Source organism: Coregonus lavaretus, assembly GCF_964263955.1.
Source record: "Coregonus lavaretus genome assembly, chromosome: 31".
Lineage (NCBI taxonomy): Eukaryota > Metazoa > Chordata > Actinopteri > Salmoniformes > Salmonidae > Coregonus > Coregonus lavaretus.
Window position 1 is genome coordinate 15,351,502 of NC_140018.1, and position 26,548 is coordinate 15,378,049.

General features: G+C 44.3%; 1 pseudogene across 1 annotated transcript in view; it reads right to left on the reverse strand.

The window, feature by feature from the left end:
• Positions 1 to 26,548, reverse strand: part of LOC311106780 (utrophin-like) — a 146,968-nt pseudogene that overhangs the window by 59,042 nt on the left and 61,378 nt on the right. Inside the window, exons 11-14 of the transcript XR_014615865.1 lie at positions 16,954 to 17,126; positions 13,601 to 13,757; positions 1,494 to 1,623; positions 8 to 45 (exon numbers count right to left, since the gene is read on the reverse strand). The product of XR_014615865.1 is annotated as an utrophin-like (transcript). The remainder of the gene's footprint in view (positions 1 to 7; positions 46 to 1,493; positions 1,624 to 13,600; positions 13,758 to 16,953; positions 17,127 to 26,548) is intronic.

A 26,548-nucleotide genomic window follows, 5' to 3' on the forward strand; every position in this document is an offset into this window, starting at 1 on the left:
TGATGGCCCTGGCCACACCCCGCGCCTTCTCCTCTGGAGTCAGGTCTGGGAGAGGGGGAGAGAGAGAGAGAGACAGAGACAGAGAGACAGAGAGAGAGAGAGAGAGAGAGAGAGAGAGAGAGAGAGAGAGAGAGAGAGAGAGAGAGAGAGAGAGAGAGAGAGAGAGAGAGAGAGAGAGAGAGAGAGAGAGAGAGAGAGAGAGAGAGAGAGAGAGAGAGAGAGAGAGAGAGAGAGAGAGCGAGAGAGAGAGAGAGAGAGAGCGAGAGAGAGAGAGAGAGAGAGAGAGAGAGAGAGAGAGAGATAGATAGATAGAGGGGAGTGAGGGAGAGGACAAAGACTTGAACATCTTAAAAGGGGGAAGTTGGTTGTGGAATAAAAGCAAGCATTTCAACTTGAAGCGAGACATTCACTCTAAAGAGAACGACCAAATGTTGATCTTGTCTGCAGACCTGACATGTAAATCAGTGTGTCAGAGACCATCTAAATCTCAAACACCCTGATCTGAAGCATGCATGCAAGCACACACAGGCACACATTTTCTATTTTTTTATTTAACTTTTATTGAGACATATTGAGACCTAGGTCTCTTTTACAAATGCACCTTGTATATACAACATAATTATACACATTATACCCAAACTAAACAAAAAGGGAGTATCTACAGCGGGTCCGTCTGTCTGTCTATTTGTCAGTCTGCCAGAAATAGATAGCCACACACCCCAGACAGGACCAGCGTGGGAGCTGTCTGCTTTAATAATGAGAAGTTTGAAATGCAAACAAAGGCCAGGGAAACTCTGGGAGCGTTTGATTGGGTCTGAGAGGATCCTGAGACTAAGGTCTTCTCAGCCACTGGGTTCAGACATGACTAGAGGAGACAGAGGTGTCCCTGTTGTCACTGGTCTTTACTCTCTAAAGCATCTGAGCTGTCACAGGTTTTAGATCAGATATACCCTCTACAGCCACACACACACACTTCTGTGACAGCATCTGAGGTCATTTTAGGGTTGGTTTCAGATAAGTTTCACATTCTGATTTTACATGCACCAGAATGGAACCATCCTACCCATCACAGCTCTCAGAGCAGTTCTTAAATACTGATTCGACAAGAGGCCTTCGATAACTACATCAAAGAAGACACGGAAGGGCCAGATCACAGATCATCTCAGGGGTCTGCTACATTATTGAACATCCTGACTTGGTTAAAGAGGAAATGTGCTGATGTATAGTAGCAACGACTTCACTGTTTCATCTGCTTGGGCCGAGCAGCCTTTAGAGACAGAATTACTAATGGAATATGGTGCATATTTAGTGTTTGGGTGTATTCTAAGCATCATATCACACAACAAATAATCATCAAGTGGACTGGGGAACATCAGAGCTGCTTTTCAAGGTTGTGTGTGTAAGGTTGTGTGTGTGTGTGTGTGTGTGTGTGTGTGTCTGTGTCTGTGTCTGTGTATGTGTGTGTTCAGGCTAGGCAGTGACAGGAGACTCACCTGTTTTGGGCTGTAGGTTCTTGCGTGGTTCTCCCGGCCCCTCGATGGGCTGGTCAGCCAGGTACATGCGTGCCTGGTCCAGCGTACTGACCACAACATGCTCACGGTCCTTCAGCTCCGACCGCAAGGCCTGGGGAGAAACACAAACAGGAACTGGTCAATACATGGTATCTTTTTAACATGAATGTCTTACTCAAAATGTCTTACTCCTAACTTGAGATCCACAACTCATAAATTAGTTATTTCATAACTGTAAGAAAAGTTTGGATTCTGCCCGATTTGATCAAACAGCATTGTAGACTATATTAGTGAACTCAAGCAATAATAATGTAATTTTTATCTAAATGATAGGTACTGTAATGAATGTCTATATCTCTAGACGTTCAAATGCCTCAGTCGAAGTATAAGTGCCTGTATTGGAATCAGAGTTGACATCTCCCAGTACCATCAATGCTGTGAACTGTATGTGAACTCTGTATTTCCCTCGGTTCAGATTACTTTGATAGCCTATCCCCCACTGACCTACCATCTCCATATCAAACAAGTCAAACACTTCACTTACATTTCACTTTAATCAACTCCGCCTTTCATTCTAAAATCAGACATTTTACATTCAAAGGAACAGGGTCTGGACGCACACATAATCATACACACTCTCCTCGTCGTAAACAAAAATCTCATTCCGGTGACGGCAGCAATTTAGAACGTGCTCCCTGTCTGGCCTTCTCTCATTGAAAGGGAGAATGAGAGATTGAGAGGATAGAGAGAGAGGTAGCGAGAGAGAAGAATCGAGAGAAATGAAAACAGAGCATCGATCGAAGGCAGTAACGGCAGGTCAAATGAGACATTTCCCGGAGGTTAAAGTGAAATTATCTGAGTGATCCAGAATAAAGCGAGGCGTTCAACCAGCGCTGTTCACGACACAGCAGCCTGCAGTCTTCATCAGATGACTCACTAATGTCAAATCATATCACACACACTCTCTCTCTCTCTATCACACAAACACACACACACACACACACTCTGATTCGCTCTCTCCCTGCATTCTATTTCACTAACTCAAACTCACACTCTCTACTATCCTCTTTCTTTCTACCCCCACATCCTCCCTCTTTCTCACACACACACACGTGCATGGCACGCACGCACACACACACACACACACAATTAATCACTACAGGCCAGTTAGTCCAGTAAGGACTAGGGGTCCGTTTCTAAACGACCTCACTAACATTATTGCCAAAACATCCACTATGGGAGAGGAAGAGGAGGAAAGCAGGACAACATGTACCAGGGTAATTATTCTTGTTTTAATATAGCCAGGACCCCAGGGGGACTCTGATGCCTATCGGACTGTGTGATTGCTTTGTGAGAGGACGATGTTCGAGGGAAATGCTAAGAGGAACTTCATTAGATTGTGAGCCTTGCTTACATAAAGGCTTTTGGTTTTATCAGACAGGATGAGATGAGGAATACGAGGTAGCAGAATTTGCGAGGGTTCCATTTGTTACCGGCCCAAGTCCATTGAAGCGTATATGACAGCATGTTGGGTTGAGTGTAGTGTAGTAGTAGGATACATTTTGAACAGACATAAGGAAATACTTGCAGAACAGGAAACATTGATAGTTTTAGGAAACTTCATGTCATAAATTACATTTGAGAATATATATAATATTATTTTTCTTCATAATTAAAAACTCTCGGTAACCCAAAAAAGTCTGACAGACAGCGCCAATAAAGAACAATTCAATCTAACAGTATCTTCCAGAGTAACTTTAGTTCAGAAAGTCACCGTAACACTTAAGGACCCTGAGGAAAAACACTCGTAGTAGAAATGAAACACAAGCTGATGCATCCCCTTTCAAGAGAAAATAAAACAACGTTTCTCAGTTGCCAGGATGAGATAAGAGATTACGATCTATCTGAGGAGGAGAAGAGAGGAAAATCTAATTAAGCTTTATTTATACAGCACATTTCAGACATGGAATTCAATGTGCTTCACATGAAAAAACTAATAAAAACAATGAAAATAAAAACTTTAATATTCACTACACAACAAACATACTGTAAGATGATAAAAAACAAAAGAATAACAATAAAAACTGAACAACTAAAAAGCACACTAAGGAAAACCAAAGCTAAAAAGGTGTGTTTTAAGTTCTCTTAAATATGTCCACAGTTTCAGCCCCCCTCAGGTTCTCTAGCAGGTTATTCCAGAGGCTGGGGGCATAATAACTAAAGGCTGTCTCTCCATGCCTCTTAGTCCTAGGCTTTGGGATAGTTAAAAGGCCAGTGCCAGAGGACCTGAGGGACCTACTGGGTACATAACTTAAAAGCATGTCTGACATGTATTGGGGTGCACAATTGTGGATTGATTTAAAAACCAATAGAATAATCTTACAATTAATTCTAAAACTCACAGGCAGCCAGTGCAGAGACCTTAAAACCGGTGTAATATGTGCTCTCCATCTGGTCTTGGTCAGTACCCGTACTGCAGCATTCTGTATGTTTTGCAGTTGACCAATGGCTTTCTTTGGTAGACCAGACAGGAGAGCATTACAGTAGTCAATCCTGCTTATAATAAAAGCATGGATGAGTCTCTCTGTATCAACCTGAGAGAAAAACTGACACACCTTGGCAATGTTCCTCAGGTGGTAAAAAGCTATTTTGGTCACATTCCTAATGTGTGATTTGAAAATGAGTTCAGAATCTAAAATAACGCCTAGGTTTTTTTCATGGTGTTTTATCTTTATTTCCTGTGAATTAAAATGTGTGGCTAGATTATCTTTCTGTGCTTTGGCTCCAACAATAAGTATCTCAGTCTTGTCTTGATTTAGCTGGAGAAAATTGTGAGCAATCCAAATATTTAAATAACTAATACAGTCTAATAATTTATCCGTGGAGCTAAAATCCTCTGGTGACACAGATACGCTACCGGTCAAAAAGTTTTAGAACACCTACTCATTCAAGGGATTTTCTTTATTTTTACTATTTTCTACATTGTAGAATAATAGTGAAGACATCAAAACTAAGAAATAACACGTGTTAAACAAATCAAAATATATTTGAGATTTGAGATTCTTCAAATAGCCACCCCTTGCCTTGATGACAGCTTTGCACACTCTTGGCATTCTCTCAACCAGCTTCACCTGTAATACTTTTCCAACAATCTTGAAGGAGTTCCCACATATGCTGAGCACTTGTTGGCTGTTTTCCTTCACTCTGTGGTCCGACTCATCCCAAACCATCTCAATTTGGTTGAGGTCAGGGGATTGTGGAGGCCAGGTCATCTGATGCAGCACTCCATCACTCTCCTTCTTGGTAAAATAGCCCTTACACAGCCTGGAGGTGTGTTGGGTCATTGTCCTATTGAAAAACAAATGATAGTCCCACTAAGCCCAAACCAGATGGGATGGCCTATCACTGCAGAATGCTGCGGTAGACATGCTGGTTAAGTGTGCCTTGAAATCTAATTAAATCACAGACAGTGTCACCAGCAAAGCACCCCCACACCATAACACCTCCTCCTTCATGCTTTATGGTGGGAAATACACATGTGGAGATAATCCGTTCACCCACACCGCGTCTCACAAAGACACGGCGGTTGGAATCAAAAATCTCAAATTTGGACTCAGACCAAAGGACACATTTCCACTGGTCTAATGTCCATTGCTCATGTTTCTTGGCCCAAGCAAGTCTCTTCTTATTATTGGTGTCCTTTAGTAGTGGTTTCTTTGCAGCAATTTGACCATGAAGGCGTGATTCACACAGTCTCCTCTGAACAGTTGTTGTTGAGATGTGTCTGTTACTTGAACTCTGTGAAGCATTTATTTGGGCTGCAATTTCTGAGGCTGGTAACTCTAATGAGCTTATCCTCTGCAACAGAGGTAACTCTGGGTCTTCCATTCCTGTGGTGGTCCTCATGAGGGACAGTTTCATCATAGCGCTTGATGGTTTTTGCAACTGCACTTGAAGAAATTTTAAAAGTTCTTGAAATTGTCCCTATTGACTGACCTTCATGTCTTAAAGTAATGATGGACTGTCGTTTCTCTTTGCTTATTTGAGCTGTTCTTGCTATAATATGGGGCGGCGCACAATTGGCCCAGCGTCGTCCAGGGTAGGGGAGGGAATGGCAGGCAGGGAGGTAGCTCAGTTGATAGAGCATGGCGTTTGCAACGCCAGGGTTGTGGGTTCGTTTCCCACGGGGGGCCAGTATGAAAATAATAATGTATGCACTCACTAACTGTAAGTCGCTCTGGAAAAGAGCGTCAGCTAAATGACGTAAATGTAAATGTATATGGACTTGGTATTTTACCAAATAGGGCTACCTTCTGTATACCCCCCTACCTAGTCACAACACAAGTGATTGGCTTAAACGCATTAATTAGGAAATAAATTCCACAAATTGACTTTTAAGAAGGCAAACCTGTTAACTTAAATGCATTCCAGGTGAGTACCTCATGAAGCTGGTTGAGAGAATGCCAAGAGTGTGCAAAGCTGTCATCAAGGCAAAGGGTGGCTATTTGAAGAATCTCAAATATAAAATATATTTTGATTTATTTAACACTTTTTTGGGTTGCTACATGATTCCATATGTGTTATTTCATAGTTTTGATGTCTTTAGTATTATTCTACAATGTAGAAAATAGTAAAAATAAATTAAAACCTTTGAATGAGTAGGTGTTCTAAAACTTTTGACTGGTAGTGTATGTAAAGTTGTGTATCGTCTGCGTAGCAGTGAAAATCAATGCTGTGCTTTCTGATAACGCTGACAAGGGGTATCATATATAAACTGAACAGTACTGGACCCAAAATCGAACCATGTGGACAAGATGCATGAAACAAGATGCATGAAAGTCAGAGAGGTTGACACAGTCTTCCCTTTACCTCCCTCCTCTCTGATACAGTAGTTGCAGTATTGGTAAGACAGTGACCCAGAAGAGTGAAAACGTTCTACTTCAACCAAGAGAACAATAAGTGGTGCTACAGTTTGTGAAAAAGCCTCCCAGTATGACATTTTTACACATCAATGCACTACAAACCTGCCATGTATCTTGTAGCTGTGACTTTGGCTGTGTGTGTGTGTGCCGAGCAGCAGAGCAGACAGTCTTATCGGCCTCTACCCTGTGCTGATGAGGAGATATGAGAGGAAGATAACATCACAACACAGCAGAGAGGAGAGAAGGCTATTTCCAGACCTCCGTGAAGCCAGCCTCTCCTCCCTTTCTCTCTTTTACTCTCTCTCTACTTCTCTGCATCTACCCATCTTTCATTGCTCTCTTTTTTTATCAATCCCACCTTCCTCTGTCTCTCTCTCTCCCATCCCAACTCCCCTGTCTCCTTCCCTCTGTCCCTCTCGCTCCCATCCCAACTCCCCTGTCTCCTTCCCTCTGTCCCTCTCTCTCCCATCCCAACTCCCCTGTTTCCTTCCCTCTGTCCCTCTCTCTCCCATCCCAACTCCCCTGTTTCCTTCCTCTGTCCCTCTCTCTCCCATCCCAACTCCCCTGTCTCCTTCCCTCTGTCCCTCTCTCTCCCATCCCAACTCCCCTGTCTCCTTCCCTCTGTCTCTCTCCCATCCCAACTCCCCTTTCTCCTTCCCTCTGTCCCTCTCTCGCTCTCCCATCCTAACTCCCCTGTCTCCTTCCCTGTCCCTCTCTCTCCCATCCCAACTCCCCTCTCTCCTTCCCTCTGTCCCTCTCTCTCCCTTCCCAACTCCCCTGTTTCCTTCCCTCTGTCCCTCTCTCTCCCATCCCAACTCCCCTGTCTCCTTCCCTCTGTCCCTCTCTCTCCCATCCCAACTCCCAACTCCTGTCTCCTTCCCTATGTCGCTCTCTCTCCCATCCCAACTCCCCTGTCTCCTTCCCTCTGCTCCTTCACTTCCATCCCAGCTCCCGTCTCCTTCCCTCTGTCCCTCTCGCTCCCATCCCAACTCCTGTCTCCTTCCCTCTGTCCCTCTTTCTCCCATCCCAACTCCCCTGTCTCCTTCCCTCTGTCCCTCTCTCTCTCTCTCTCCCATCCCAACTCCCCTGTTTCCTTCCCTCTGTCTCTCTCTCCCATCCCAACTCCCCTTTCTCCTTCCCTCTGTCCCTCTCTCGCTCTCCCATCCTAACTCCACTGTCTCCTTCCCTGTCCCTCTCTCTCCCATCCCAACTCCCCTGTCTCCTTCCCTCTGTCCCTCTCTCTCCCATCCCAACTCCCCTGTTTCCTTCCCTCTGTCCCTCTCTCTCCCATCCCAACTCCCCTGTTTCCTTCCCTCTGTCCCTCTCTCTCCCATCCCAACTTCCCTGTCTCCTTCCCTCTGTCCCCCTCTCTCCCATCCCAACTCCCCTGTCTCCTTCCCTCTGTCCCTCTCTCTCCCATCCCAATTCCCCTGTTTCCTTCCCTCTGTCCCTTTCTCTACATAATTCCCACATCCCTTTCTGTTGGTCCAATATCCTTTTTCCTACTGTACTTTCTCCTCAAGGTATTCTAATTTCTGTCTTTCTCATCTCTCCCTCCCTTTTCTCCTCTCCTTCTGTATGTCTTTCTACCTCTCTACCTCCCACTCCTTCTCTCTCCCACCCCCTCTCTGCTACTATTAATGACAGCCTGTTCTCAGACCTCACTACAGAACCAGCTAAATGCCACTAAACTGCTTGGCTTTGCTCTGCATTCAGCTCTGCCTTCAGCTCTGCCTTCAGCCCCTCCAAGGTTACAAAAAATCTGCTTTTGTCGTGCTGCTGAGTCATGTGGTTTTTCTCACATGGAATGAAAAAGAGAGGAGAGAAAAAAAGTGCTGTTTTAAACTGCTGCCTTTTGAGCCTCATTTGGTTTACGAGCCCACAAGGGAGTGAGCAGACGGTTCAAGTAGGAGTCAGTGTGACTTGAAGCATTAACATGCTAACTCTGGAAGACATGGGGACGGAACTCAATGGGAGTTTTTGCAATACAGTTTCTCCTCACATTGTTTATGCCGTATTGGAGGTGTTAGGGTCGACATCTGGAAGGCATTTTCATCCAAACTGAGGCTACTTCGCTACCCAACTACCAACTCTGGCCTCAAAGTCAGAAAAATCCCCTACAAAACTGTAAGACATGAAACTTTAGAATTGGCTTCGCTAAGTAAAACAATGTGAAAGCCAACCAACACAGTGAAGGACTTTAAAGTTATCCAGCCCAATTCAGATACAGTGGGGGAAAAAAGTATTTAGTCAGCCACCAATTGTGCAAGTTCTCCCACTTAAAAAGATGAGAGAGGCCTGTAATTTTCATCATAGGTACACGTCAACTATGACAGACAAAATGAGATCCAGAAAATCCCATTGTAGGATTTTTAATGAATTTATTTGCAAATTATGGTGGAAAATAAGTATTTGGTCAATAACAAAAGTTTCTCAATACTTTGTTATATACCCTTTGTTGGCAATGACACAGGTCAAATATTTTCTGTAAGTCTTCACAAGGTTTTCACACACTGTTGCTGGTATTTTGGCCCATTCCTCCATGCAGATCTCCTCTAGAGCAGTGATGTTTTGGGGCTGTCGCTGGGCAACACGGACATTCAACTCCCTCCAAAGATTTTCTATGGGGTTGAGATCTGGAGACTGGCTAGGCCACTCCAGGACCTTGAAATGCTTCTTACGAAGCCACTCCTTCGTTGCCTGGGCGGTGTGTTTGAGATCATTGTCATGCTGAAAGACCCAGCCACATTTTATCTTCAATGCCCTTGCTGATGGAAGGAGGTTTTCACTCAAAATCTCACAATACATGGCCCCATTCATTCTTTCCTTTACACGGATCAGTCGTCCTGGTCCCTTTGCAGAAAAACAGCCCCAAAGCATGATGTTTCCACCCCCATGCTTCACAGTAGGTATGGTGTTCTTTGGATGCAACTCAGCATTCTTTGTCCTCCAAACACGACGAGTAGATTTTTTACCAAAAAGTTCTATTTTGGTTTCATCTGACCATATGACATTCTCCCAATCCTCTTCTGGATCATCCAAATGCACTCTAGCAAACTTTAGACGGGCCTGGACATGTACTGGCTTAAGCAGGGGGACACGTCTGGCACTGCAGGATTTGAGTCCCTGGCGGCGTAGTGTGTTACTGATGGTAGGCTTTGTTACTTTGGTCCCAGCTCTCTGCAGGTCATTCACTAGGTCCCCCCGTGTGGTTCTGGGATTTTTGCTCACCGTTCTTGTGATCATTTTGACCCCACGGGGTGAGATCTTGCGTGGAGCCCCAGATCGAGGGAGATTATCAGTGGTCTTGTATGTCTTCCATTTCCTAATAATTGCTCCCACAGTTGATTTCTTCAAACCAAGCTGCTTACCTATTGCAGATTCAGTCTTCCCAGCCTGGTGCAGGTCTACAATTTTGTTTCTGGTGTCCTTTGACAGCTCTTTGGTCTTGGCCATAGTGGAGTTTGGAGTGTGACTGTTTGAGGATGTGGACAGGTGTCTTTTATACTGATAACAAGTTCAAACAAGTGCCATTAATACAGGTAACGAGTGGAGGACAGAGGAGCCTCTTAAAGAAGAAGTTACAGGTCTGTGAGAGCCAGAAATCTTGCTTGTTTGTAGGTGACCAAATACTTATTTTCCACCATAATTTGCAAATAAATTCATTACAAATCCTACAATGTGATTTTCTGGATTATTTTTTTCTCAATTTGTCTGTCATAGTTGACGTGTACCTATGATGAAAATTACAGGGCTCTCTCATCTTTTTAAGTGGGAGAACTTGCACAATTGGTGGCTGACTAAATACTTTTTTCCCCCACTGTACATATGAACTCCTCACCACTAGAAGAGGCTTTTTAAAGTTAAATAAGGAGAATTAAGGAGAAACAAACAGTCATTGATAGGTAATTATTCACAGAAATTCAAAGTCAGAAAGTTTCTCTCTGTTCTTTCTCTCTCGCTCTTTTTGAGTCTCTCTCTCCGTTTCTCTCGCTTTGTTTCTTTCTCTCTCTCTCTGAGGGAAATAAGGTTGTGGCGACGCAGCAGTCCATTTCATTTTCCTTTACAACCTGCCCATCCAGGTACAAATGGTGCTAATCGATCACACAGTGTGATTAAATTAGCTTAGCGTAGCCATTCTGATGATTTAACTTCGGCTCAGTGAGTGCATTAGCTAGCTTAGCATAGGCAGTGTAAATATGTTAGCTTGGCTTAGCCTCTCGACTGACGCTATTATTAGCAAAATGAGGACAACAACACTCTTAAAACCAAACAGTGAGTTGATTATACCCTTCTAAACCAGTGAATAACAGACAAACACTCCTAATCACTCCTTCTTTGGGAGGGCGGCAGGTAGCTTAGTGGTTAAGAGCGTTGTGCCAGTAACCGAAAGGTCGCTGGTTCTAATCCCCGAGCCGACTAGGTGAAAAATCTGTCGATGTGCCCTTGAGCAAGGCACTTAACCCTAATTGCTCCTGTAAGTCGCTCTGGATAAGAGCGTCTGCTAAATGACCAATTATTATTATTATTATTATTATTATTATTATTCTTTGACTTATTCTCATATTTTTCTGTTTCAATTATATATTCCCATAATCCTAAGTACTTTTTAAATACGCAACATATTGTGGTGGCTTCTCCCCACACTGAGAAGATAAAGACAACTGTTGCAGGGAGATAAAAGTACAGAGAGAGAGAGAGTGATTAAAAATGGCTACAAGTGCCCTCCTCCTCTCTCTCTCTCTCCTCCCCTCCCTCTCTCCCACTCCACTCCCCTTGATGAGTTGAATCAGTGGGCCGCTAACACAGGCCTTTTATTGGATAATTGAATGTGTGATTAATAAAAGCTATTATGTCCATATCAGAAACAAAAACACAGACACAATCGATACACTTACTGGAGGAGAAGGACACTCTCAGGCAAAGCTCATCTCCGGAATAAGAAAATGTATTCCTTTCTCCCCTTTCATTTGTTTACATGAATCTAACCGTAATGTAAACAAATAGCTATATTCATAGAAAAAGGAGGAGAAATTATGTTGTTGACTTGGTGATATAAGGATAGATATAGCCCAATAAAGAGATGAGAGTTTCCAGCCCTCCACTTCTCTTCAGTCCCTCCTGAGTCCTAAATCTCTCTCCACCTCCCCCTCTGCTCTCTCCATCAAATTCATCCTTATCCCTCTCTCTCCCTCTTCCATCACTCTCTCTTGTCTCCTTGATTTCTGAGACTGTCATTTCATCATCATTTTCTTCCTCTCCTTCAAGCTCTGCTCCAGCCCTCCTATATCTTCCTCTTTATTCATTTAGGTGCCTTAGCTTACCTTCTTTCTTTCTTTCTCATACCTTCCTAAGCCTCACATCAGACCTCCCATTTCCATTTACCCATGCATATATGTATGTATTTCTCCCCTCATCCAGACAAGTCCAGTTAGTGTGTGTGTGTGTGTGTATGTGAGTGAGTGAGTGAGTGAGTGAGTGAGTGAGTGAGTGAGTGAGTGAGTGAGTGAGTGAGTGAGTGAGTGAGTGAGTGAGTGAGTGAGTGAGTGAGTGAGTGAGTGAGTGAGTGAGTGAGTGAGTGAGTGAGTGAGTGAGTGAGTGAGTGAGTGAGTGAGTGAGTGAGTGAGTGTGTGTGTGTGTGTGTGTGTGTGTGTGTGTGTGTGTGTGTGTGTGTGTGTGTGTAATGGACTGTGACGCGTTCAAAGGGCCGGTGCTTTATACTGAACTGCCCCAGGTCGCTCTCTCAGGGTCTGCGGGAACTCAAAGCCAATCTATTAAGAATAGAGAGAAGGGGGAGAAAGACCTGAAGTCCAAATGAAAAGTGATCCTTTTCACTTTCAACTCCTTCATTCTATTAACCACTATGTCTCTGAGAGCCCCACAGCCTGAAAGAGACAGAGAGAGAGAGGGAGAGAGACAGACAGAGAGAGAGAGAGAGAGAGAGAGAGAGAGAGAGAGAGAGAGAGAGAGAGAGAGGTGAGAGAGACAGAGAGAGAGAGAGAGACAGAGAGAGAGAGAGAGAGTGAGTGAGTGAGTGAGTGAGTGAGTGAGTGAGAGGGGAGAGAGAGAGAGAGTGAGAGAAAGAGGGGGAGAGAGAGAGAAAGAGGGGGGAGAGAGAGAGAAAGAGGGGAGAGAGAGAGAGAGAGAGAGGGGAGAGAGATAGAGAGAGAAAGAGGGGAGAGAGATAGAGAGAGAAAGAGGGGAGAGAGAGAGAGAGAGAGAGAGAGAGAGAGAGAGAGAGAGAGAGAGCGAGCGAGGGAGGGGAAAGAGAGGGAGAAGGAAAGCGAGAGAGAAAGAGAGAGAGGGAGAGAGAGAGAGAGAGAGAGAGAGAGAGAGGGAGAGAGAGCGCGAGAGGGAGAGAGAGAGAGAGAAAGGGGGAGAGAGGGAGAGAGAGAGAGTTGTGTGTGTAAAAGTAAGAGAAACAGCGCAAGAAAGACGAAATGACAGAGAGAGGGAGAGGCAGAGGCAGAGAACGAGGGAGAATAGGATAGTAGCAAGAAGAGGAAGTGGATTGTATTCTTCTGTATTGAATATTGTGCCTTTTTGAGCCGTACCCTGTTTTCCAAAGACCGTTTGACCAAGCTATCGTCCTCTCCACTCTGTCATCACCATTCACTGTAACCATATTCTGTCCCATAATAAAACAGGCAAACACATACGCACACTCGCGCACACACACACACACACCATTACATAGTTACACAGCCGTGGAAATGTGTGTGTACTCTCCAGGCATTTGTGTGAATGAAATAATAGCCTTCTGAACGAAATGGAGAAAAAGGCCAGAGAAACACATTAATGTGTCAACAGCAACAACAGCTGCAACGACAGCAGCTGCAGACAAGCAGCCAGGCTTAAACATGACCAGAGACTGAATCACAACTATGAAGGGTAATTATGTATCATTGCACAGTAACCACATCGCTAAATACTAAAGAACCACTACCTTTGTTACATTTACCATATTGTAGTGGTCATAGTTGTGGTTTTGTTTATAATAGAGGGTGTCATTTTGGCTACAGGGGTTGTGGCTATTGTTGTATTGACCGTGGTTCATGATACTGACTGTGCAATAGTTCTATGACCGTGTTACTGACCATGCAGAGGTTGTATTCATCATGCTACTGACCGTGCAGTAATCAAATTGACCATTGTTATGGTACTGACCGTGCAGTGGTTGTGCTGCTGCAGCAGGGTGGGGACGTCTCCTCCTATGGGCATCTGTTTGGCCAGGTCCTCATCCTTCAGACAGATCCACCTCCACAGCTCCTCCAGCAGGCTCAGCAGACGACTCCAACGCTCCGCACTCGCCTCCAGGTGAGCCCTGGAAACACATGGTCATAACATGGTTACATTACGGTTACAACCAAGGTTGGGTGGTAACTGATTACATGTAATCGGTCACATGTAATCTGATTACAAAAAACAGTAACTGTAATCGGTTATGTTACCAGCAAAAATGTTGTAATCGGATTACATATACTTTAGAAAAACTAGATGATTACTTATTGGATTACTTTTAAATTCAGAAAGAATGTTGGTGAAAAAATACATTATTACACCTTTCTGTTTTCTCAATGACATTCAATTTAGCATTGAAAAAAGGCACAAGTTTAACTTTGTTCTCCCAGAGTGAGTCTGACCACAAGTCAGAGACCACTATGATGACAAACCAAATGTGTTTGATGGATCCTTTTAGTCTTCTTCTAAAGCCTCTTAAAGGTAAAGTAATCCAAAAGCAACTGAAAGTAATCAGATTACGTTACTGAGTTTGGGTAATCCAAAAGTTACGTTACTGATTACAATGTTGGACAGGTAACTAGTAACTAAAATATGTTTACAATACAGTTATAACATGGTTGAAACATGGTTACAAGATGGTTATGACATGGTTAAAGCAGTTTCAAACATGACCATGATAAGGTCCATCTCTATGTAAGCAGAAGGTTAAACCAGCCATCTCCAGGTGGATACTACGACAGAATAACATGGTTAGAACCATGGCTAGACTGCCAAGGTTGGGGTGGGTGTGTCAACCATTACAACTGGACGTATTTCAAAGTAGTCAGTTTGCTTGACAACTCCTGTCCAACATCTGGAAGCATTAAGACTAGGAAACAAGAGATTGAACGCTACACTGGGTGTTTCCTTCTCTGTAGGGCAGCCAAAACCAATTCTACAGGAGTGTGTGTGTGTAGACTTGTATTACTATCCTTGTGGGTACTGGAAATCCCCAAAAGTCCTCACAAGGATAGTAAAACAACAAACATTCTCCCTTGTGGGGACATTTGCCAGGTCCCCACAAGGACAAAGGCTATTTTAAGGTTAGGGAAAATAGGATTTTGAATGGAAATCAATTTAAGGATAGTAAAAGATATTCTGTGTGTGTGTGAGTGTACATCAAAGTGTGTGTTATACAGCATAATGTGTATTATTATTCAGTGTGTGTGTACTCTTAAATGCTTTGTTTTTACATTCAACACAGTCCCATAGCAGCTACTCTAATTATACATGCCCAGTAATCAAGACATAACAGACCCTAAATAATACACACACACACCACTCTATTGTGCACTATATATCAATCTTTCTAACACCGTCTAACCTTCCTTCACTATTCCTCAGTTATATTACTTTTCTCCTTTGCTCACCACAACCCTCTCTTCCGCTTCACAACCCTCTCTTCCGCTTCACAACCCTCTCTTCCGCTTCACACCACTCTCTTCCGCTTCACAACCCTCTCTTCCGCTTCACAACCCTCTCTTCCGCTTCACAACCCTCTCTTCCGCTTCACAACCCTCTCTTCCGCTTCACAACCCTCTCTTCCGCTTCACAACCCTCTCTGCCGCTTCACAACCCTCTCTTCCGCTTCACAACCCTCTCTTCCGCTTCACAACCCTCTCTTCCACTTCACAACCCTCTCTTCCACTTCACAACCCTCTCTTCCGCTTCACAACCCTCTCTTCCGCTTCACAACCCTCTCTTCCGCTTCACAACCCTCTCTTCCGCTTCACAACCCTCTCTTCTGCTTCACAACCCTCTCTTCCGCTTCACAACCCTCTCTTCCGCTTCACAACCCTCTCTTTCGCTTCACAACCCTCTCTTTCGCTTCACAACCCTCTCTTCCGCTTCACAACCCTCTCTTCCGCTTCACAACCCTCTCTTCCACTTCACAACCCTCTCTTCCACTTCACAACCCTCTCTTCCACCTCACAACCCTCTCTTCCACTTCACAACCCTCTCTTCCGCTTCACAACCCTCTCTTCCGCTTCACAACACTCTCTTTCGCTTCACAACCCTCTCCTCCGCTTCACAACCCTCTCTTCATAACCACCAATCTCTCTCTTTATTTATGCCAAGATTTTGGCCGCTCCTCCACTGTCCAGGCTTTGCAGAGTTACGTGGCACAGTATTGGCTCATTCAGTCTCACAGAGGGCATATTTCATGTGTCCAAAGCAAAGCATACATGTTCTAGCTAGAGTTTATGGAATAGTTTCATGCACATAAATATTACAGAACAAACAACTCAGCATGGTTATGACATACACTCCCTTGCATATCTAAATGGGAACGATGATTGATTGTAGTCATGGTCAACTATAAATAAGAGTGTGTAGAAATATCATAAGACCAGCACTCTAGTAGGTCCAGTAGATGCTTTAAAGTAACTGTCCAGTGTTTCCAGATTTCTTTGAAATATGACCTATAATTAATTACAATATATGAGTCCATTGTTTTTCCTTCACAAAAATGGCAATTAACTATGTTAAAAATGTTGGAAACCCCAACAGCAGAATGATATGTGCACATACCGGTCATTAAAAATATTAATGTGAGTAGACCACTGATTAGACAGCTTATCCTCCTCAGGGGGATGACGTCATCCTCTATGAGGAAATAGCAAGCATTTTTTAAACGGTCTGTTTATGCTTTGGCAACAAATACGAGTATACGACGGGGAAACAACATTATTTGGGTATGAAAAAGTGAGATTTTCACTGGATAGTTACTTTATAGGAAAATCTTATTGTATTTGTTTCATTAGTCCACTGTTGATACAGTCCCAAAATGTTTTGCATGTCAACAATCAAGTTGTCAAGATATATAACTTTCAAAACACAGAAAGTGTCACAGTATGATGTGAGTGAGTGTCAAGCGGATGGAGATTCAGTGAATGATTAAGATATGAAAGTCTTGGACTGCACTTTTTTCCTTTAGAGAGGTTGAGTATCTGCATTCTGTGATGTAACAGTACAGTCTGTGCTTGGGAGGCTTTTTACTGTATGTTGGAAGAATGCTGCAGTACTGACAGTATTTAGACTTCTACATTCTACAGGTTTACGGTGCTGATCTTAAGGCATTATATTACAGTACTCACCATATGTTATTATTAGTATGTTAGAGTACTGACCATACTGTATGTTATCAGTATGTTACAGTACTGACCGTATGTTAGCAGACTTGTGTTGTTTAGTGTTATGTTACTGACTGAATGTTGTCAGTATATTATAGTACTGACCGTATGTTGGCCGACTTGGTCTTGAGGTCGCTCCAGCGCTGGTTCATGTCATCCAGTCGGTGTTGCAGAAACACTGCCTCCTCAGAGGTCCCCAGGGCCTTGACCATCTTGGGCTTGTTCCCGTCCACACTCTTATAGATGTCATTATGGGCATCGATCTCTGCCTGGATATCCTATAGAGAAACAGAGAAGGAGAGAAAGGTTTTAGTCTGTGTTGTACAGTTATTACACAGCTTCAGAGATGCACCACCAACATCAAAACATCTAAATAAAACAACAATCACTTTCTATTAGCTTTAAGATGGTGGGGTTGAAGAGGGAGAGAGTGAGCCACTTGTGCTAGCTGGTCATGATGAGTGTGTGCCATTGCAGAGCCAGCGAAACAGAGGGGGCAGAGCAGTTTAAACATCTTTCAAATGTCCTCTAGCTACTCTGGACTCGTGGAAAGTAAACTATTTCCAAACTCCTCAGCCTCCCAAGCGAGAAACAATTCATTCTAAACCCCCTCCTACCCTAACCAAGCGACCCGGGTCTCCATACTTATGCTATGAAGCTCTATGTTCTGCTACATGAAAGTAAGCTAAGCTAATGATACGCTGTGCTCCCCTGAACAACGCTAATGTAAGCTAATAGGATGCTACGCAATGCCTGACGAGACCGGTGTGTGTCAGTGTGTGTGTGTGATTCACAGTGGGACCCTGGGCACTGAAGCAAGGCAGAGAGTGGGCCCTACAGATTTAGAATTTGGATGAGGGTGTGCTGTGTGTGAATGTGTGTATGTGTGTGTTCCCCTGGTTTCATTTTGAAACCTTTTCTCTCTGGCTAACCTGTCCTCCACTCTCCACCCCGATCAGTATAGACCACCACTGTGTCTTGTCGTGTGTGTCTGTGTGTGTGTCTGTGTGTGTGGACCACCATAGGGAGACTGACACAAGAGGAGGATCCTGTCAAATTCTTAGTAAAACTGCTCCATTTCTCACTGAGCTGGGACTCCCCTGAGCGCGGGCCATTTTTAAGTGGGAGAGATAAAAGACACTCACATACATACACACACACACACCCTGAGCACTCACACAGAGACACACACACACCCTGAGCACTCACACAGAGATACACACACACCCTGAGCACTCACACAGAGACACACACACACACCCTGAGCACTCACACAGAGACACACACACACCCTGAGCACTCACACAGACACACACACACACCCTGAGCACTCACACAGAGACACACACACACCCTGAGCACTCACACAGAGACACACACACACACCCTGAGCACTCACACAGAGATACACACACACCCTGAGCACTCACACAGAGACACACACACACACCCTGAGCACTCACACAGAGACACACACACACCCTGAGCACTCACACAGAGACACACACACACCCTGAGCACTCACACAGAGACACACACACACCCTGAGCACTCACACAGAGACACACACACACCCTGAGCACTCATACAGAGACACAAACACACCCTGAGCACTCACACAGAGACACACACACACCCTGAGCACTCACACAGAGATACACACACACCCTGAGCACTCACACAGAGACACACACACACACCCTGAGCACTCACACAGAGACACACACACAAAAAGAGCTCACACAGTGGACTCATATACTGCCAAACTGAAATTCATACAGAGCTAAGCACCAACAGAAAGCAGGCAAAACATTACTTATGCACAAACAGGCATATGACCGACTGGTGACTGCACATGACAACAACATATGACATTAGGTCAAGTATGTTTTTAGAGAGGCCAGTATACACGTCACACAGTATGGTAGCCTGTCTGTCTGCAATACCCAATGTGCAACCCCTGTCATTCGCATAGCATGGTCCTGAGGAAAGGAAGTCAGTTATTTTCACAAGAAGGGATAAAGGGTGAAAGGGCTCTACTGTGAATCTCTCTATCACAGTCATCTATCTCCCCACCACAAATCTAATGACTGAAGGTCATAAGGAGAGATACTTCAGAGAGAGGGAGGGGGAGAGAGATGCAGAAAGAGTGTGTGTGTGTGTGTTGTGAGTGAGTGAGTGAGTGAGTGAGTGAGTGAGTGAGTGAGTGAGTGAGTGAGTGAGTGAGTGAGTGAGTGAGTGAGTGAGTGAGTGAGTGAGTGAGTGAGTGAGTGAGTGAGTGAGTGAGTGAGTGAGTGAGTGAGAGGAGCCAGTGAGTCAGTTGGATATGTTCCAGACAATGTGTATAAACCCTGGATTGCTGATGCTATGTATTGGCCAATGACATGCTTTGAAGCCATCGGCTGCCATATTGGTACTCCTCAGAAGGAGCAAGAATGAATGGAATTTTACAGTATTTCAATTAAATATTTCAAGGACAATATTACATGTAATTAAGTATTTTTTTGTTGTAGTTGTAACAGTAACATTAGTACTTTAAGGAATATGTTTTAATATATTATTATTTTTGTTGTTTATGTGTAGTTCACATAATTTAATATAAAAGTATGCATTAAGGTGTCTGTAATAGAATATACTTGACAAAAAGTAATGTAGACATTAATACATGCTTTTGTATAGCTTCCAAAATGTATTTTTCTTTTTTTTTTAATTTTACAATTGAAGACAAGTAGCAAAATGGCTGCGCAGTGGCTTCAAAACAGTCATCCAGGTTTTATACACATCATTGGTTCCAGCTCATTCCCAAAGTGCTTTTCCTCCTGAACACTTTTTCTTCCAGGGGAAGATGCTACCGAGGTGATGCACGCATTCCATAGTCCATGCACGCATGCTCCGCATGAGCACACACACACACACACACACACACTAGTGCCAAATAGCCTTCTCATATCAGCTGCATGAGAGTGCTCATTCATATAAGCCCATGTTTTATTTACTGGTTTCATTTAGATGAAAATCAACACTTTTAGCGCACGCACACACACGGCCCTTTCAGCTGTATTCTAATGAGGACTCTGGAGATGAGGGTCACATATGTCTGCCATTTCTACGGCGAGGACACACACACACACACACACACACACACACAGAGAGAGACATTCCATGGCTGAACCACTACTGGGAATACATTACAATACCGCCGCTATGTTTAGGAATAGATGAACCATGTCCATATGATGGCTGTTCCACACACAACCCTCTATCAAAGCCATGTCTTTTTCTCCGTCTTCTAACGCAGAGCAGCAGCAGCATAAGGATAGTGGCTAATGGATTTTGTCCCTGTCTCACCCAGTAATGAATGGAAGATTGACAGATACTATCCCCAGGGGGCCTAATGTTACACCTTTTTGGGTTTGCAGAGGAACCTGGCATTAGAAATGTACCGATCAGAGGAATGGCTGACTGACAAACACACGTGCAGGCTGCATGTAGCCTAGCGGTTAGAGCGCTGTGCTAGTAACCAAAAGGTTGCTAATTCGAATCCCCGAACCGACAAGGTGAAAAATCTGTCCATGTGCCCTTGAGCAAGGCCTTTAACCCGAATTGCTCCAGGTTCGCCGTTGATAATGGCCGTGACTCCACTCTCTGAGGGTGTTTCAGGGAAAGTTGGGATATGATTTCCGATTCACACGTGCATATTAATACACACTTGTGTGAAATAGGAGAAATATAAGCACCCACCAAATTATTATTATTACACACACACACACACACACAAAAGGCGGCCTGCACACACACAAGGATAAACAGAATAAGAAACTAAAAATAGCCGTCTGAAAGTTAGGTTACTGTTGCACATCAACAAGCAGCTTTGGTAAACAAATACTGGACACACACATGCACCTTGAACGCACAAAGTGGCAAAACCTCAATAATAAAGCATTACAGCGTTCCAGACGTCAGAGAGTAAAGCACTTTAAGAATCTTAGTCTCCCTATGTGTTCCCCTGCAGACTCTAGCTGTGCCCCTCTAATAACGCTGCTACCACGATAAAAAGCTTTAATGAGTTCAATAATTACTCCTCATACTTCATAAACCTCAGAAACTCATTCAGCAGACTGCCTCACTTTATACTACATAGACCGAGAGGGAGCGAGGGAGAGAAAGGAGAGAGACAGTAAATGTCAGCAGAGTCCCAAGCTAGAAGAGAGGTGAAGTTCTCTGGTTGACAGTAACAGGTGAGCTGACCTTCACGTGTTTGACTACAGTGATTTAGTATGAGGCTGGGTTCTCATCTGTGGCATCAAAAATAAACAACCTTTCCTTTCAGTTTGTCTCAACGGGAGCTCAAAAAGATCTCAAACATCTCAAATCTACCTCTTCAAATTTCCTGAGCAGCTCCTGCAAGCTGAAGTTCAAGCCAATCATCTTCGGCTCCAGGATTAGTCTCCCCTCTACATCGTCTCTGAGGTCACAGAGGGCAAAGGGCACAGAGAGGTCGTGCGGGTTTGGGAAGTCCTTCAGTGGTTCCGGTCAAAACCAGCTCTCAAAACACAGTCAAGGTCAGTACTCAAAACACGGTCAAATACAATCCAAATATGGTCGAATCCAGTTCTCCAAATACAATTAAATCCAGTGCTCAAAACACGGTCAAATCCAATTCGTGCTCTCCAACCCGGTGACATACACACTTCACACACCCGTCGTTGCCTGTGTGTGTGTGTCAGCGTGTGTTTTCGCCCTGCTAGGCTACATGGTAGAAGCATCCTCCTTGATGGAACACAGGCTGAGAAGGGGGCCAGTGCTAGCCTGCTGTCATGCCTCAAGCCTGGGGTTGGAAGTCCTGAGAGCTGGGCTGAGGCTGGAGCTCCAGGAGGTAGGAGGTAAGAGGCTGTCTGAGGAGGTCTGTAGGCTGGGGAAGAAGTCCTTCAGCTGGGGTAGAATTCCAGGGGTCAGGGTTGGAGATCTAGAGGAAACTATCCAAGTGCTGTCAAGAGAGGTTTGTAGACTGACGTGGAGGGTTGAAGAAGTGTTCCAGCCTCTCCTTGAACTTCCCTCTTGTTTTTTTTTCTTCCCTTCTTCTCTTTCTTCCTCCACTGCTCCTCTTGTCACTAAGGAAGATGTTTACACTCCAGCCCGTGGTAGGGCCGAGCGTTTGTTCTCAATTACCCAGATAGAAAAGCACTCTGTCCCTGCCTCAGGGAAAAGGAAGAAACACAAAGAGGCACATGGTCCGCCGACCTCTCTTTCCTCTTTCACCAAGGTAATGCTAACACACTGCAGAGGAAACACACACACAAACACACACCTACACACACTCTTACACTGTGTGAGAGAGACAGAGGCATGCAGTCTTAGCTCTACTACCAGCCCCCAGCGCCCTACCCCAGCCTGGACTCCCTCTCTCACACCCTGCTAATCACAGCCAAGGCAGGGCCAGTTAGTGAAAGAATGTCCCCTTCCCCTCTGGAGCCCTCAGGCCACGTGTCCAGGGAGAGAAGCCCCTGATCAGAGTCATGATCCTGAGAGATTGTCTGGCAAGCTGGCCTCTATGTCCTGGAGCTCGTCCAGTATGATCTCCTTGCAGGGTGGAAAAGGCAGAAGTTTGTCTTTCTCTTCTCTCTTCCTGTTGATTTGTAGAACTTTTTGAGTTAAACTTTTTCTCCCTCAGTTTCCTTTACCTCTAATCTGCTATCCCTCCCATCCTCTCTGGCGCTCTTTCACTCCTTTTCACCGGCCAGTGACTCTGCTCCTTCCAGCAGCTGTTTATTATTTTAATCAGCATCCTCCCTTTCCACCCCTCCACTTCCTTTTCTCCTTCTCTCCCTCCCTCCCTCCCTCCCTCTGTACAGGTCCCGCTCCGCACGCTAAACTAACTCAGCACACACCCATTTCCTGAGGCCTCTACTGATACACAGAGAGAGAATGGTGGGAGGGGGTGGAGAGAGAGGGGCAGAGGTAGCGGAGGTGACATGTGGACAGAAAGTTAGGTAGAGAAATGCCCAAATCAAGAGAGGGGGAAGAGGAAGCAGAAAAGAGAGAAGGTTGTGGAAAGAGAAAAGGGAGAGAAGAAAAGAGGGGGCAGAGGTTTGAGTAACGCAGCACTTTACTAGCAAAACGTTCTACCTGTCAGAGTCGGGGATGGTGAAAACATGTGGCTCTCACATGAATGGAGAGAAGGAAAAAGAAAAGAAAGGACTGGGGGTTAATCGCCCCTTTAGAAGGTTTGGGGGTTATAGCTTTGAAACTACAACCATACGGATGTTAGGTCTATACCTGCCTCTGTGTGTGGAAGCCTACAGAGACAGAGTCTACCAACAGATATTTGGTGTGTGCATCACGGCTACACATCAGATGGCTGCCGAAGGGGGAAAAAAATAACAATAATACCATCCCGAATATTCATGAGGAGAAGCCTTTGAAGTGTGCTTTACTTAATACAAATATTAACATATGCAATTTTCCCCTGTAACAGCACTTCTGATGAGGCACTATGTATGCAGACATGAATATGCGCCCTGTGTGTTTTTTGAGAAGCAAGTCCAAGTCGATTAAACGGCGGGAAATTAGCAAGTTCAACATGCGAGTGAGACAATTTCAACAACAACTGTGGGGAAATCCACTGGAAGAAGCCTTAAGGGGGAGAATGTGTTGGACGATTATGACTTTCCCTGGGGTTTGATACACACCATCTTTAAAAAATAATAACACTCACACAGAGGAAAACACCAGGGGCAAACACACACACGCAAGCGCACACACAAACACACATGGCGGCCCAGCTTTGAGGGAGCAGGAGGTAAAAGTTAGGCTACATTACTACAGCTAAGTGGATTAGGACCATTACAGAGGTAAGACGCAAAGCTATTGACTAGGGATGAGCGAGAGAGAGAGAGAGAGAGAGAGAGAGAGAGAGAGAGAGAGAACAAGGGAAGAGGGAGACAAATGCTAAAGGGAGGAGCGAGTGAGAGAATGCCAAGGAGGAGTGAAAGAGTGGGAGCTGAGTTTATTGTCTCACCCTGTGTATGTAAGTAGTCTAGGAGCCAGAGTCGAGCTATGGGCTAACACATCAGTTACAGCAGGGACAACAAACACTAGCTATCCTGTGTGGACTGTAAAATACTGCTTTACAAGAAACCACGCAAATACCTCCTGTGATTGATGTGATCACTAAGTATGTCCATGTTAAGTGTGTTGTTTCCTGACAGATCTACATTGAAAAATGTACGGAAGATTTCAAAATGAGTGTAGCTTCACTTAACTTTACAAGATATTTAGAGGACACTCACAACAGGACATACAGCCCTCCTCCACAGTCAATGTTGTTCTCTTCTGAGAAGTAACAAACTGAAGTTGAGAAAATAACAATGTCTCGAATGTGTGGGTTGAGTGTGTGGGTTGAGTGCCTTGCAAAAGTGCCCCTTGGCGTTTTTTCCTATTTTGTTGCTTTACAACCTGTAATTTAAATTGATTTTTATTTGGATTTCATGTAATGGACATACACAAAATAGTCTAAATTGGTGAAGTGAAATGAAAAAAATAACTTGTTTCAAAAAATTCTAAACAATAAATAACGGAAAAGTGGTATGTGCATATGTATTCACCCCCTTTGCTATGAAGCCCCTAAATAAGATCTGGTGCAACCAATTACCTTCAGAAGTCACATAATTAGTTAAATAAAGTCCACCTGTGTACAATCTAAGTGTCACATGATCTCAGTATATATACACCTGTTCTGAAAGGCCCCAGAGTCTGCAACACCACTAAGCAAGTGGCACCACCAACCAAGCGGCGCCATGAAGACCAAGGAGCTCTCCAAACAGGTCAGGGACAAAGTTGGGGAGAAGTACAGATCAGGGTTGGGTTATAAAAAAATATCAGAAACTTAATAAATAATAAATAATATGCCATTTAGCAGACGCTTTTATCCAAAGCGACTTACAGTCATGCGTGCATACATTTTTTTTGTGTATGGGTGGTCCCGGGGATCGAACCCACTACCTTGGCGTTACAAGCGCCGTGCTCTACCAGCTGAGCTACAGAGGACCACTTCTAACATCCCACGGAGCACCATTAAATCCATTATGTGGTCCTCTGTAGCTCAGCTGGTAGAGCACGGCGCTTGTAACGCCAAGGTAGTGGGTTCGATCCCCGGGACCACCCATACACAAAAAAAAAATGTATGCACGCATGACTATAAGTCGCTTTGGATAAAAGCGTCTGCTAAATGGCATATTATTATTATAAAATAATTTGAAAGAATATGGCACCACAACAAACCTGCCAAGAGTGGGCACCCACCAAAACTCACGGACCAGGCAAGGAGGGCATTAATCAGAGAGGCAACAAAGAGACCAATTGGTAGAGCATGGCGCTTGTAACGCCAGGGTAGTGGGTTCGATCCCCGGGACCACCCATACGTAAAAATGTATGCGCACATTACTGTAAGTCGCTTTGGATAAAAGCGTCTGCTAAATGGCATATTAACCCTGAAGGAGCTGCAAAGCTCCACAGCGGAGATTGGAGTATCTGTCCATAGGACCACTTTAAGCCATACACTCCACAGAGCTGGGCTTTACGGAAGAGTGGCCAGAAAAAAGCCATTGCTTAAAGAAAAAAATAAGCAAACACGTTTGGTGTTCGCAAAAAGGCATGTGGGAGACTCCCCAAACATATGGAAGAAGGTACTCTTGTCAGATGAGACAAAAATTGAGTTTTTTGGCCATCAAGGAAAACGCTATGTCTGGCGCAAACCCAACACCTCTCATCACCCCGAGAACACCATCCCCACAGTGAAGCATGGTAGTGGCAGCATCATGCTGTGGGGATGTTTTTCATCGGCAGGGACTGGGAAACTGGTCAGAATTAAAGGAATGATGGATGGCGCTAAATACAGGGAAATTCTTGAGGGAAACCTGTTCCAGTCGTCCATAAATTTGAGAATGGGACGGAGGTTCACCTTCCAGCAGGACAATGACCCTAAGCATACTGCTAAAGCAACACTCGAGTGGTTTAAGGGGAAACATTTAAATGTCTTGGAATGGCCTAGTCAAAGCCCAGACCTCAATCCAATTGAGAATCTGTGGTATGACTTAAAGATTGCTGTACACCAGCGGAACCCATCCAACTTGAAGGAGCTGGAGCAGTTTTGCCTTGAGGAATGGGCAAAAATTCCAGTGGCTAGATATGCCAAGCTTATAGAGACATACCCCAAGAGACTTGCAGCTGTAATTGCTGCAAAAGGTGGCTCTACAAAGTATTGACTTTGGAGGGGTGAATAGTTATGCACGCTCAAGTTGTTTTTTTGTCTTATTTCTTGTTTGTTTCACCCCAAAAAATATTTTGCATCTTCAAAGTGGTAGGCATGTTGTGTAAATCAAATGATACAAACCCCCCAAAAATCCATTTTAATTCCAGGTTGTAACGCAACAAAATAGGAAAAATGCCAAGGGGGGTGAATACTTTCGCAAGCCACTGTATAGGAATGTATAGTGTTCTGTCTTCAGAGTGGGAGAGCATCCATTTACTGTATGTGACGACAAACATTCTTCACACGTTCTATAACTTAGTAAGGTTATTCTGTGCTTACAGAATGAAAAAGTTGACTGTGTAAACACTACTGTGATATTCTTAAGACAACAAGTCAAACTACGGTCACCATCCTTCTCTCTACCACTCCATCTCTCTCTCATGTGTACCA